The sequence below is a fragment of the Eulemur rufifrons genome, chromosome 2, assembly GCF_041146395.1.
Source record: "Eulemur rufifrons isolate Redbay chromosome 2, OSU_ERuf_1, whole genome shotgun sequence".
Taxonomy (NCBI): Eukaryota; Metazoa; Chordata; class Mammalia; order Primates; family Lemuridae; genus Eulemur; species Eulemur rufifrons.
Window position 1 is genome coordinate 5,740,602 of NC_090984.1, and position 11,680 is coordinate 5,752,281.

The following is an 11,680-nucleotide window of genomic DNA, read 5'->3' on the forward strand; positions in this document are numbered from 1 at the left end:
ATAGGTCCCCAGGGCTGTAAGTCTCGCCTGCCCTCCTCTACATGTGGGATCTTTCAGGACTCAGTGGCCTTTGAGGATGTGGCTGTGAACTTCACTCTGGGGAAGTGGGCTTTGCTGGATCCTTCCCAGAAGAATCTATACAGAGATGTGATGCAGGAAACTTTGAGGAACCTGGCCTCTGTAGGTAAGGGCGACACTATTACTTCACTCAATGAATTAGACAATAAGCGTTTCTTGCTATTCAGTGCTGTTCCATGATTTGGAATATGGACCGGCATACTGTGGTAAGTAAATCAGGCATGGCTGCAGTGTACAGTGAATATAGAATCTAATAATTTTTTCATAATTTAGTAATAATTCAGAACTATATTTCTGGGTCTGTATTTTAGGAAAAAAATGGAAAGACCAGAACATTGAAGATCAGTACAAAAATCCAAGGAGAAATCTAAGGTAATTTGTATTCACAAGGCAAAGCAATGTCTCTCGAATCTTAGAATGTTAGGAAATGTTAAAAACAAGCAAACAAAATAAGCCAAGCATCAAATTTATTTATTCCTAGAAAATTTCCTCTAAAATACTATACTTAAATTTGACACAGGTTTTTGGCATTTGTAAAATAGTTTACTTTGAGAAAGTATTAATAAACCTCATGTGAATATTTTTTTATGATTGATATGGACTAGCCATCTTGCAGAGCAAGTGGTCCATTCACATTGGAAAAATTCAGACAGGACAGAAAGCCTACAATTTCAGTAACAATGTTAAAAATGCAAGTATAATACTTATTAATAAATAAAAAGTCATTTATAAAAAAGTCTTAATGATGAGCTTCTCATTTTTTTTTACAGAAGTCTTATGGGAAAGAGACTGTTTGAAAGTAAAGAAGGTAGTTTGTGTGGAGAAGCTTTGAGTCAGAGTTCAGATCACATGCTGAATAGGAAGAGTCCTCCTGGAGTAAACCAGGTGAAAGCAGTGTGTGTGTAGAAGTCTCCAGTGGTCATTCATTCCTTCACAGGCACGTCGGAGCTAGAATGGGACACAAACCGTTTCACTACGAGGAATTTGGAAATAAGCTATGTACATACCAGCAATGTGAGAAAACCCTTGGTTATCATGACCCCTTTCGAACACATGACTCCTTTCCACCCACTGGAAAGAAACCCTATGATTGTACAAAATGTGGAAGAACCTTCCTTTCTCTCACATGCTTTAGAAGACACATGGTAATGCACAATGGAGATGGACCTCATAAATGTAGGTTTTGTGGAAAAGCCTTTTCATTTCTCAGTTTATATCGTAAACATGAAAGAATTCACACCGGGGAGAAGCCATATAAATGTAAACAATGTGGGAAAGCTTTCCATTGCTCCAGTTCCCTTCAACCACATGAAAGAACTCACACTGGAGACAAGCCATATGAATGTAAGAAATGTCAGAAAGCATTCGATTTTTTCACTTCTTTTCATAGACATGAAAGGACTCACACAGGAGAGAAGCCATATGAATGTAAGGAATGTGGGAAAACATTCAGTTGTCCCAGTTCTGTTCATAGACATGAAAGGACGCACACTGGAGAAAAACCCTATGAAGCAAGCAATGTGGGAAAGCATTTGCTCAGTGGAGGAGCATTCAGTGTCACATGAGAATGCACAGTGGAGACAGACCTCACAAATGTAAAGGATGTGGGAAAGCCTTTTATCCTCCCAGGTCATTTCAAAGACATGAAAGAAGTCACACTGAAGAGAAGCCCTAGGAATGTACGCAATGTGGTGAAGCCTTCACGTCTGCCGAGTATATTCAAATACATGGAAGGACTCACATTGGAGAGAAGCCCCATGGATGTAAGCAATGTGGAAAAGCCTTCATTGTCTCAGTTCATTGCAATATCATAAAAGGACTCACACTAGAGAGAAAAACTATGAATGTAACCATTGTGGTAAAGCCTTCACATGTTCCACATACCTTCATATATATGAAAGAGTTCGCACTGGAAAGAAGCCCTATGAATGTAAAGAATGTGGGAAAGCCTTCATTTATTCCAGTGCCTATCGAAGACATCAAAGAAGCCATACTATAAATATATGAGAGAAATCTGAGTTATGTAAGGAATTGGGAAAGCATCCGATTGTCATAGTTCCTTTCAAGCACAGGAAAGGGGAGTGGAGAAAGACCCTATGAGGTAATTGCCTTTGGAGTTGAGGGGAGAGACCTGTGATAGCACAATAAAATGTAGAGTTTGAGTTGCATGATTCCATGGTACATTTGTCCAATAGTTTATGTTCTAGAGATTTTGAAGGCAAATATGAGGAAGGCCTTAGTCATGTTTTGGAGGCACCATACAGGGAGACATATAGATTCAAATCGGCTATGGGGACACCTGCTTCCAGCCCATTTTCCTGATTCCTTAGCTTGCCCTTCAACAATATCCTCACAATCACTTGACTGTTATTTTTCTCAGAGGTGTAGATTTCCAAAGATGTCTCCAGAAGCTCCACATTAAAGATTCATTAGCTGTTTGACTTTCTTTCAGGCATTGTAATGTCTTCAGCAGAGAATTCCAACTATCATAAGTGGGGTATTCTCTGGTGCTCAGTTCTCCTAATCTATCGATGTAGTGGTATATGGTCTAATTTGTATTGCAAGCACCTTTTTTCTACCGGTTATGACTCTGTTCCTGATTCAGCATGACAGCTACCATGCTGCCCTCAAAATCAATTGGATGGGAACTTGTTCCTCTGCTGCATTGTGCAGTGACTAGTCTCACCCAGAACTTTCATGTGAGAATGAGCACCTTTCTCTTTTCAGGAAACTTTTAGTGTTTCCTGTTATTCACAGCTGAATCTACTGACTCCATTCATATTCAATTATGTTTCATTATATGTGATTAAAAACAGTACATATTTGTTTTTGGCCACCAAGATTTCTATACATGTTTCTTAGGAAGTTTCTTAACAGTTTTTAACAAATTTTTGACAACTTTTATACTAACAAATGTTATTCTCTTTTGCAAGATATACTAAAATACCCTCTTGCCATCATGGATGAGATCAAGTTTACAATGATACTAAGTTATTCTTTTGATATCATGAGTTAATATTATGATGTGTATGGCCAGGCATGGTGGGTAATGCCTGTACTCCTAGCACTCTGGGAGGCCCAAGGAGGAGTATTGCTTGAGGTTAGGAGTTTGAGACCATCCTGGGCAATAGTGAGAACCCCATCTCTACAAAAAATAGAAAAATTAACTGGGTATGGTGGCGTGTGCCTCTAATTCCAGCTACTAGGGAGGGTGAGGCGGGAAGCTGAAGCAGGAGGATTGCTTGAGCCCAGGAATTTGAGGTTGCAGTGAACTATGATGATGCCACTGTACCACAGCCTTCGCAACAGAGAGAGACCTTGCCACACACACAAAGATTGATTACTAAATATATTCTTTTAAATTCAGAAGGAAATGAAAGCAGCTGAAATGAAATAAAATGAGCACCACAGAAAAGGAAAAAAACTTTAAATAGTTACAACTCATAAATCAGTCTTGTATAGAAAGAAAAAAATTTTTTTTTTTTTTTTTTGAGACAGAGTCTCACTCTGTTGCCCTGGCTAGAGTGCTGTGGCGTCAGCCTAGCTCACAGCAACCTCAAACTCCTGGGCTCAAGCAATCCTTCTGCCTCAGCCTCCCAAGTAGCTGGGACTATGCCCAGCTAATTTTTTCTATATATATTTTTAGGTGTCCAGATCATTTCTTTCTATTTTTAGTAGAGACGGGGTCTTGCTCTTGCTCAGGCTGGTCTCGAACTCCTGAGCTCAAACAATCTGCCCGCCTCGGCCTCCCAGAGTGCTAGGATTACAGGCACGAGCCACCACGCCCAGCCCTTAGAAAAGTTTTTGATCCTCTTAAATTTCTTTGTTTTTGCTTATATAACAAATAATTTAACTTAACTTTGGGGCAGTGAGGCCATTTCTCTGGAGTCTGTTTTCCTAAATCACCATTGCCAGCCTTTCTCTTGAATAAACTCTTTAAAACTGGATTCTGATCCTCTCCGTTATTTCTGGATGACAGGGCACACACCCACAACATATCTACTGCAGTCCCTTAACTCTTGACTTCCCCTTCTGGGCTGAGCACCCACCCTACTTTCAATTCTTCCCTCCAAATCCTCCCCAACTCTGTGACTAGCTCCAGTAGCCCTGGGCCCCCTCAACACACCCAGATTTGCCTCACAAACTCTCTGGCCTGTCCCCATAACCTAGCCAGGCCCTAATGTAAGCACACTCTCAAGGCCCTTCAGACTAACTCTCAGCTAGCTAAAGGGAAGCTATTTTGCTTCCAGTAGGCATGCTTTCAGCTTGTTCTGTCTTAAAAGTTTAGCAAAAACCTGCTTACACAGCTGCTGGACACCAGATTAGAAAACTATATTGTAGGAAAAGTGATCCAGAGTCTGGAACTGATGACCACAGACTGCTGATGACAAGATCCACCAGACCACCTACTGTTTGCTGATAACCATTGAGCAAGTCATGATAGCTTGCACAGAGCTTGCTTTCTGTCACCAACCCCTTTTACCCCTTCTCTTTACAAGAGGCTCAGTAAGCAAAGAAAGATGAGATGGCCTTTGAGCCTGTCAAAGGAAAAAAAACCCAAACTCTGTAAAATAATTTAAAGAGATTTATTGTGAGGCAAATAGGTGTGACCATGGCCCAGAGAGTCATGCCCAAGAAGGCTTACACAAGTGATCGCTCCATAGCTGGGTTACAGTTTGGTTTTATACATTTTAGGGAGACACAAATTATTAATACAAGTAAAGTTATAAATCAATACAGGGAAGGACTACATTGGTTTGGCCCAAAAGGCAGGCCATTCAAAGCAGGGGATAATAGGTTATAGGTGAGTTTAAAGATTCTTTGATTTGTAATTGGTTAAAGAAATGAAGTTTTGGCTAGGCTAAAGGCTTGGACTTTTTTTTTTTTTTTGAGACAGAGTCTCACTATGTTGCCACAGGTAGAGTGCAGTGGCTTGATCATAGCTCACTGCAACCTCAAACTCCTGGGCTCAAGTGATCCTCCTGCCTCAGCCTCCCGAGTAACTGGGACTAGAGGCACAGGCCTCCACACCTAGCTTTTTTTTTTTTTTTTTTTTGTATTTTTGGTAGAGACGGAGTCTTGTTCTTGCTCAGGTTGGTCTTGAACTCCTGACCTGAAGCAATCCTCCCGCCTTGGCCTCCCAGAGTGCTAGGATTACAAGCATGAGCCACCATGCCCATCCAAGGATTTGAATGTTTTAAGATAAGGAAGTCTGTTGATCAGGGACAAGCCACTGCATACATACAGGACATATACCCAAGGGATATCTCCAAGAAGGAAAGGGGGCATGACCAGGCATGTCTGACCTCCCTCCTCATGGCCAGCAGTTAACTCAGCTTTAGGGTATTTCTGGGGTTCCTTTAGACAAGAGGGGATCAATTCAGTCAGCTCTGGGGGGGTGCTTAAGATATTATTTTAGTTCACAGTGTAATTTCTATATGTGAAGAATATCTGTGAAAGTCAGGCTCAGATAAAGAATTGTTTGGCTTGTATCCTGGAGAAAGGGTTTATGAATGTGACAGTTTATTTAGGTCAGAAGCTTAAACTAACCCCAGGTGAGTTTTCCTATAGGTGAAAATGAAGGACTGGAAGGAGGGAGCGTTTCCACTAGGTTAGAGGAGTGTGTGAGGAACTCTTTGCTATGCCTACTCCCAAATTCGTGACCCCTGGAGGACATCAGGCCCTCCCTGCAGTTCCCGTTTTGCTTGGCCTGGTCTGGGCTCTTCTGCTCTGAGGTGACAGGATCGCTCCACTGGACACTGAGTCGGGAATTTCCTGCTCACACTTGTGACCCCAGCCAGGAAGAAGAAGCAGGAACAGCCATTGAGTGTGGACGACGACAGAGCCCCTTTCAGCGATGTGGAGCCGGTTGGGCTGAAATGGAAATACCCTGTGAGCAGGGCGCAGGGAGGGAGCCGGGTTTGAGAGAAGCTGTGGGTAGCACCTGTCAGGTCTGGCTCCGCAGGTCCACGGTTCCCTTCGCTTCACCTGTCACTCAGGCCTCAGGGGGCGGGGCTGACGCCACATCCAATCAGGGGCCCGGGGGCGGGGCCTGGCTTAGGTCTTTTCAAACGCGCCGCGGGAAGGAGGCGACCTTTAACCTCTCTCCACTCCCCGTGGGTCGCGCCGGCAGCGCTCGGGGTCGCCTCTTCGCTCTTCGGAAAGGCCCCAGGTGCCTGCGCCACAGATTCTGTCGCGCCGTCACCTACACTGGGACCTGGACTCGTCTCTGGAGTCGTGGGGAGGACGCTGGGACCCCGCGGAGCCGGGAAACGGTGAGTGTGCGGGGCCCGGCGCCTCCAGACGCGGAGCGGAGGCTGTTTGGAGCCGGCTGTGGCGGGACCCGGGTCTCCCCGCGGTCCGCTCCCGAGTCAGCGGACCCGAGTCGCCGCTGGCGCAGCTCGGCCCTCGGTCCCCCCGGGGCCTTCTGTCCCGTCCCTGCGCGGCGACCTCGGCCCGGGGCCCTCTCCGGGCAGCTCCGCGGCCGCAGCCACGCGTGTCCCCAGATTGTGCGGTGACGGCGGGAGAGTCATCGGGGGAGGGTCCCGAGTCAGTGTGTGGGTCCCCAGTCTCTCCCTTCTGTTTAAAGTGAGGCCTCGTGGATTGTTAAAGGAAAAAACCTAAACTCTCTAAAATAAATAAGGTTATTCTGAGCAGAAAATGAGTGACAGAAACCCAAAACCCTTGAACGAATGCTCCGGGGGCGGTGGATTACAGTCTGCTCATACACATTTCAGAGAGACAGAAAGTGCAGATAAAATAAAAAATGAATGCATAGAAGGTATACATTGGTTGGGCTGAACAGGCAGGACATCCCAAAGCGGGGGCTTACTAGTAATAGGTGGGTTTAGAGATTCTTTAATTGCCAATTGGTTGAGAGTGCTAATCTTTGTCTAAAAATTTGGACTCTAGGAAGGAATGCTTAAGTTAAAATCAGGGGGTGTGTTGTCTGTGACGTGATATCAAAAAAAAAAAAAAAAGCCTGTTTAGGTTTTATGGCTTGTAACGCCTGACTTAAACCTTGCCTTGCTGGCCTTAGGTCTTGTTTATAATTTGGTATTTTATTACCAGAACTTTGCTTTGTCAGTCGTGTTATCTCTCTTTTAAGATTAATAATGGAAATTGTGTCTAAATTCCACGAGGGGGAGGGGCTGGTCTAACAAGGCCGTGTGCCACTTCCCTTCCTATTAGGAAATGAAACTCACTTTTAAGGTTTTTCATGGTGTCCCAAGAGGGGTGCACTGGGACAGCTGGGGGAGCTTAGGATTTTATTATTAGTTTACAGCTTGAAGGAAAGACTTTATAAGGTGCATGAGGAGCCAAACCAGGTTAAATACTTGATTGGTTACAGTTCTGTAGTTGCCTTATTTGGACTTGTCAACCTCAAATAGTCCAGAGGATCAGATTCCAGTTTTAAAGACTTTATTCAAGTGAAAAGCTGGGAATGGCCATTTGGGAAAATACAGTCTCCATAGAAATGGGCTCAGTGCTCTGAAGTTATGAGTTCTTGCTTATATAGCCAAAAAACAAAGAAATGTGACAGGTTTACATTTTGTATGCATGGCTGGTTTATGGGGTACAATTTGTGGTTTTTCCATGGAATTCAGTTTTCTGGCTGCTCAAATTTCCCTGAGGCACTGCTTTGGAGTGAGCCACCCTGGGCTCCATCTGCAGGGTCAGGTGGGCCCCAAGCTTGGGAATGTGCTGACCTATGGGAGTGTGGGGTCCCTTGTGAACTGGGGGTGATGCAGGCTGCCTGCCTGAGCTGCATCCCTTTGCTTTCCTTTGTAGAATCTTGCTGCCATATAATTGCTTTTTCCTCGAGCATTTAAGAATTGTGTTCCATGATTTCAGTGTAAGAATTTTATTTATTACGTTGGAACCTGAGTAGATTGTGTGTTAAGGTCTGAAGAACAAAATAGAGTTCTTGCAATCATAAATTGTTTGATGCCAACTAAGATGAAATAATGAGAATGTAAACACCCAGGTTCATACCACCCAGGGAAATCAATAGACCTTGGCAGTTCTGGTGTGCCTCCCTGGTATCCTTCCCTCTGGCACCCTTTGGTCAAAGTTGTGATTCATTTTTTTGTTTTTGTTTTTTTTAAGCAAAGCATCTTACTAGTGGAATCTGCTGTTATCCTTTACAGCTTTATTATCTCTTTATCACCATGTAGAGTTTTGTCTCTTTTGAGTTTTCAGTAACAATGTTGCTATATATATGCCATTAATATTATCCGGATACAGTTTATTTCTGGTTTCCTTGGGTCAGTTTGTTGCAAACATGCTGCCATCTGAAGTCCCGGGTCACCCGGTTTACTCACCCATTGCACTGCTCATGGGACTTGGGTTGTTTCAACTTTAATTTTTTGATCTTGTTGACAATATCATTCTTGTTTTTGTCCCAAGGTGTGAATGCAACATGAATTTTTTTCCCCATTGGGATAAAACTGCTATGTTGATAAATTCAAATTTAGTGGGAAGTGCCAATAAAGTATGTATACATTAACATTCTCTCCTTTCACGCATGTGTGTTCATTCTTGTGATTTACCAACACTTGAAATTATCAAACTCATTTCTTTCTGCCCAGCTGGTGTTAAACAGAATATCTTTGTGAATACTTATTGCTTTATACTGGTTGCTGTTGTTTGAGCATTTTTCCTATGTGATCATTCATCTTCTGTGAAATAGTTTCCAGTCATTTTCTCACATTTAACTCGTTTGCAGGTTTTTTTTTTTTTTTAACATATTCTGAACACTATTTCTTTTTCATTACTAGGGTCAGTAAATATTTTCTTTCAGAAATATTTTCTTGCAGTTTATCTTTTAATATCATTCTACCTTTTGATGGATTCTTCTTCATTTCAATAGAATTGGGTTTGTCCATCTTTTCCTTGGAGCCTTTTTTATTTTCCTAGATAAGAAAACATTCCTTCCTGTGAAGTCACAACATTTGCCTGCAACTTCTGAAAACGTTCTGATTTTGTCTTACACAAGGTATTTTTTTTTCTGATTTGTTCATAGGGATTGCATTGAACCTGTAGATTGCTTTGGGCAGTACGATCATTCTCATTATATTATTTCTTCCAGCCCATGAACATGGGATGTTTTTCCTTTTGTTTGTGTCATCTACGATTTCTTTCATCAGTGCTTCATAGTTTTCCTTGTAGAGATCTTTAACTCCTTGGCTAAATATATTCCTAGAGATTTTTTTTTTTTATTGTAAATAGGATTGCCTTCTTGACTTGGTTCTTGGCTAGGTTATTTATATATAGAAATGCTAGTGATTTCTGTACATTGATTTTGCATCCTGAAACTTTACTGAAATTGTTTTTCAAATATAACATCATATTGAGTCCCAGACCTGCTGCAGCTCGAGCTGGGGGAGCAGAGCATGGTGGGGAGGGGAACTGGGCAGGTGACCCAGGAGACAGTGGCACCACAGCCTCTCTTCACCAGGTGGCCCCAGACCCCACTGGACACCCAGTGGGCAAACCAACCTCGCCTCTGGAGGCACCAATCCCTCCCTTCTTCTCTAGATCTCTTTCCATCCTTCTCCCTTTACTGGGCTCTGGACTGCACCCTCTCCTCCCTGCAGGACCAGCCCTTCTCGTCATCCCTCTTCCCCAGGGAGACGCATTGAGCCACTGTTCCCACGTCCTCATCACTGCCCTGGGCACGGTGCCCATCTAATGCCCGTGGTGGGGAGGAAGCACCCCAGTGTCCCTCTGTGATGCCCCTTACTTGGGCCCTGCCCCAGCTGGCATCCAGGCCATGCCTCAGGGAACTCAGGTAGGTGGTGGTCTGTAGAGCAAGGAGGGTGGAGAGGAGAAAGGGGCCTTGGGTGCCTCTGAGATGCTCCTAAGCACCAGAGGGTGCCGAATGACTCTCAGGCAACCTGGGCAGCAGGCATGGTGCCCTCACCTGGTGACTTCAGCTGCTATCTGACCTGCCGGCCCAGCACCCGGGGCCTTCCCCGTCTCCTCCTCCACAGACCCTGGCTGCAGGCCCTGCTCAGGCTGGGGCTGGCCCAGCACCTGGGCATCCTGGTGATCACCTTCAGCAGGGTGGCCTCCTCCGTCACCACCCCCGAGAGTGTGAAGAGGTCTTGCCCATCTTTGGGGGGTTGGCACTGTGTCCTGGAAGCAGCCATTCACTCTAGTGGCTTCCTTTTCCTTATTTTTGGTGCCCTGTGTCACGCTTAGTATGGCTGGCTCTGTTCTCTCCTGTAAGAATGCTCAGCTGGCCTGAGACTCTGGAGAATGCTCCATGGAAGGAAAGGTCTGTGTGTGCTGCTCCTCTGTTCCCCTGCTCCAGCCCTATCCAGAGTCAGGGCAGGAACTGAAAGTTGCCCCTAACTCCCCCTATGATGAAGCCGAGGGGCCCTCAAGAACCTGCTGTTGAGCGTCTGCAGGCTCACCACATGTGCCGCCATAATCTGTCCCCTCTCTGCTGTCGTCTGCTGCATCCAAATCTTCTCTTGGGACCTCATGCATACACTGGCTCCTGAGCCTCAGTCTCAGGCCCCCTGGGGCCTCTGGGCTGCACGTCCTCGCCCTGGCCCCCCTCCTACACTGCTACCCTGCTCCTAGTTGCTAGACCTGGAAGAATTTGTACTGCCTGTGTGCCCACTACCCTACTGTCCCGCAGAGTACACCTGCAGCTCAGAATCAGATACACGGAGCATCACGTGCAATGGCTCCGTGGACAGCCCAGTGCCCTCGCACCCTACTGACTGCCCCCCTTCTTATGAGGCTGTCATGGGGCAATGAGGACACAGCCAGGCCACTCTCTTTGATCCTCAGCTTCATGATGGCTCTTGCAGCTGTGAGCCAGTGGCCTCCACTGTAGATGTGTCTGTGGACAGTGGCCTCTGGTGCTGTGAGCTAAGGGCAACATCCCAGGGGCTCCAGCCTGTCGAAGGACTCGCACCTGCTGGAGCTGCAGGGCTCTGTTTGCTTCTGTTGACTACATGCTCTTCCGCTCTATCCAACATAGCAGCCCGGGCTACTGCCTCAGCCTGGACTGTGGCCTACAGGCCCCTTTGAGGACAGCCCCCTGCCACAACAGCCCCCACAGGCTGCCCACTCCTATTCCTGCTCTGCCCCAGGGGCCCCACCCTCCCTGGGTGCCCCCACAGCTTCCTGCAGCTGCCACCAGCTGGAGGGCTGGCCACCCTGGGTGGGACCCAACTCCCCTGAGCCAAGGAGGAGGGTACCCCCATGGAGGCAGCCGCCCAGGTGTGGCCCATGCCCAGCTGTGATCCCTCCCACCCGAGCCCCTCAGTATCATGTTGAATGAGAGTGCTAAAAGTGGGCATCATTGTCGTATTCCCATTCTTGGGGGGAATGCTTTTAACTTTTCCCTTTAAGTGTGATGTTGGCTGTGAGTTTGTCATATGTGGTCTTTATTATTTTGAGGTATGTTGCTAATATGCCTAGTTTGTTGAGGATCATTATCATGAAAGGGTGCTGAATTGTTTATCGAATGCATTTTCTGCATCTATTGAAATGATGATATGGTTTTCATCCTTAATTCTGTTTATATGATTTATCTCATTTATTGATTTACTTATGTTGAACCGTCCTTGCATCCCTGGTG

The 11,680-nt window shown here is 45.4% G+C and overlaps 1 pseudogene; it reads left to right on the forward strand.

Annotated features, from left to right (window-relative positions):
• Nucleotides 1-9,990: 9,990 nt before the first annotated feature.
• On the forward strand, nucleotides 9,991-11,380 carry LOC138388253 (protein ENTREP3 pseudogene; annotated as a pseudogene).
• The last annotated feature ends 300 nt before the right edge of the window (nucleotides 11,381-11,680 follow it).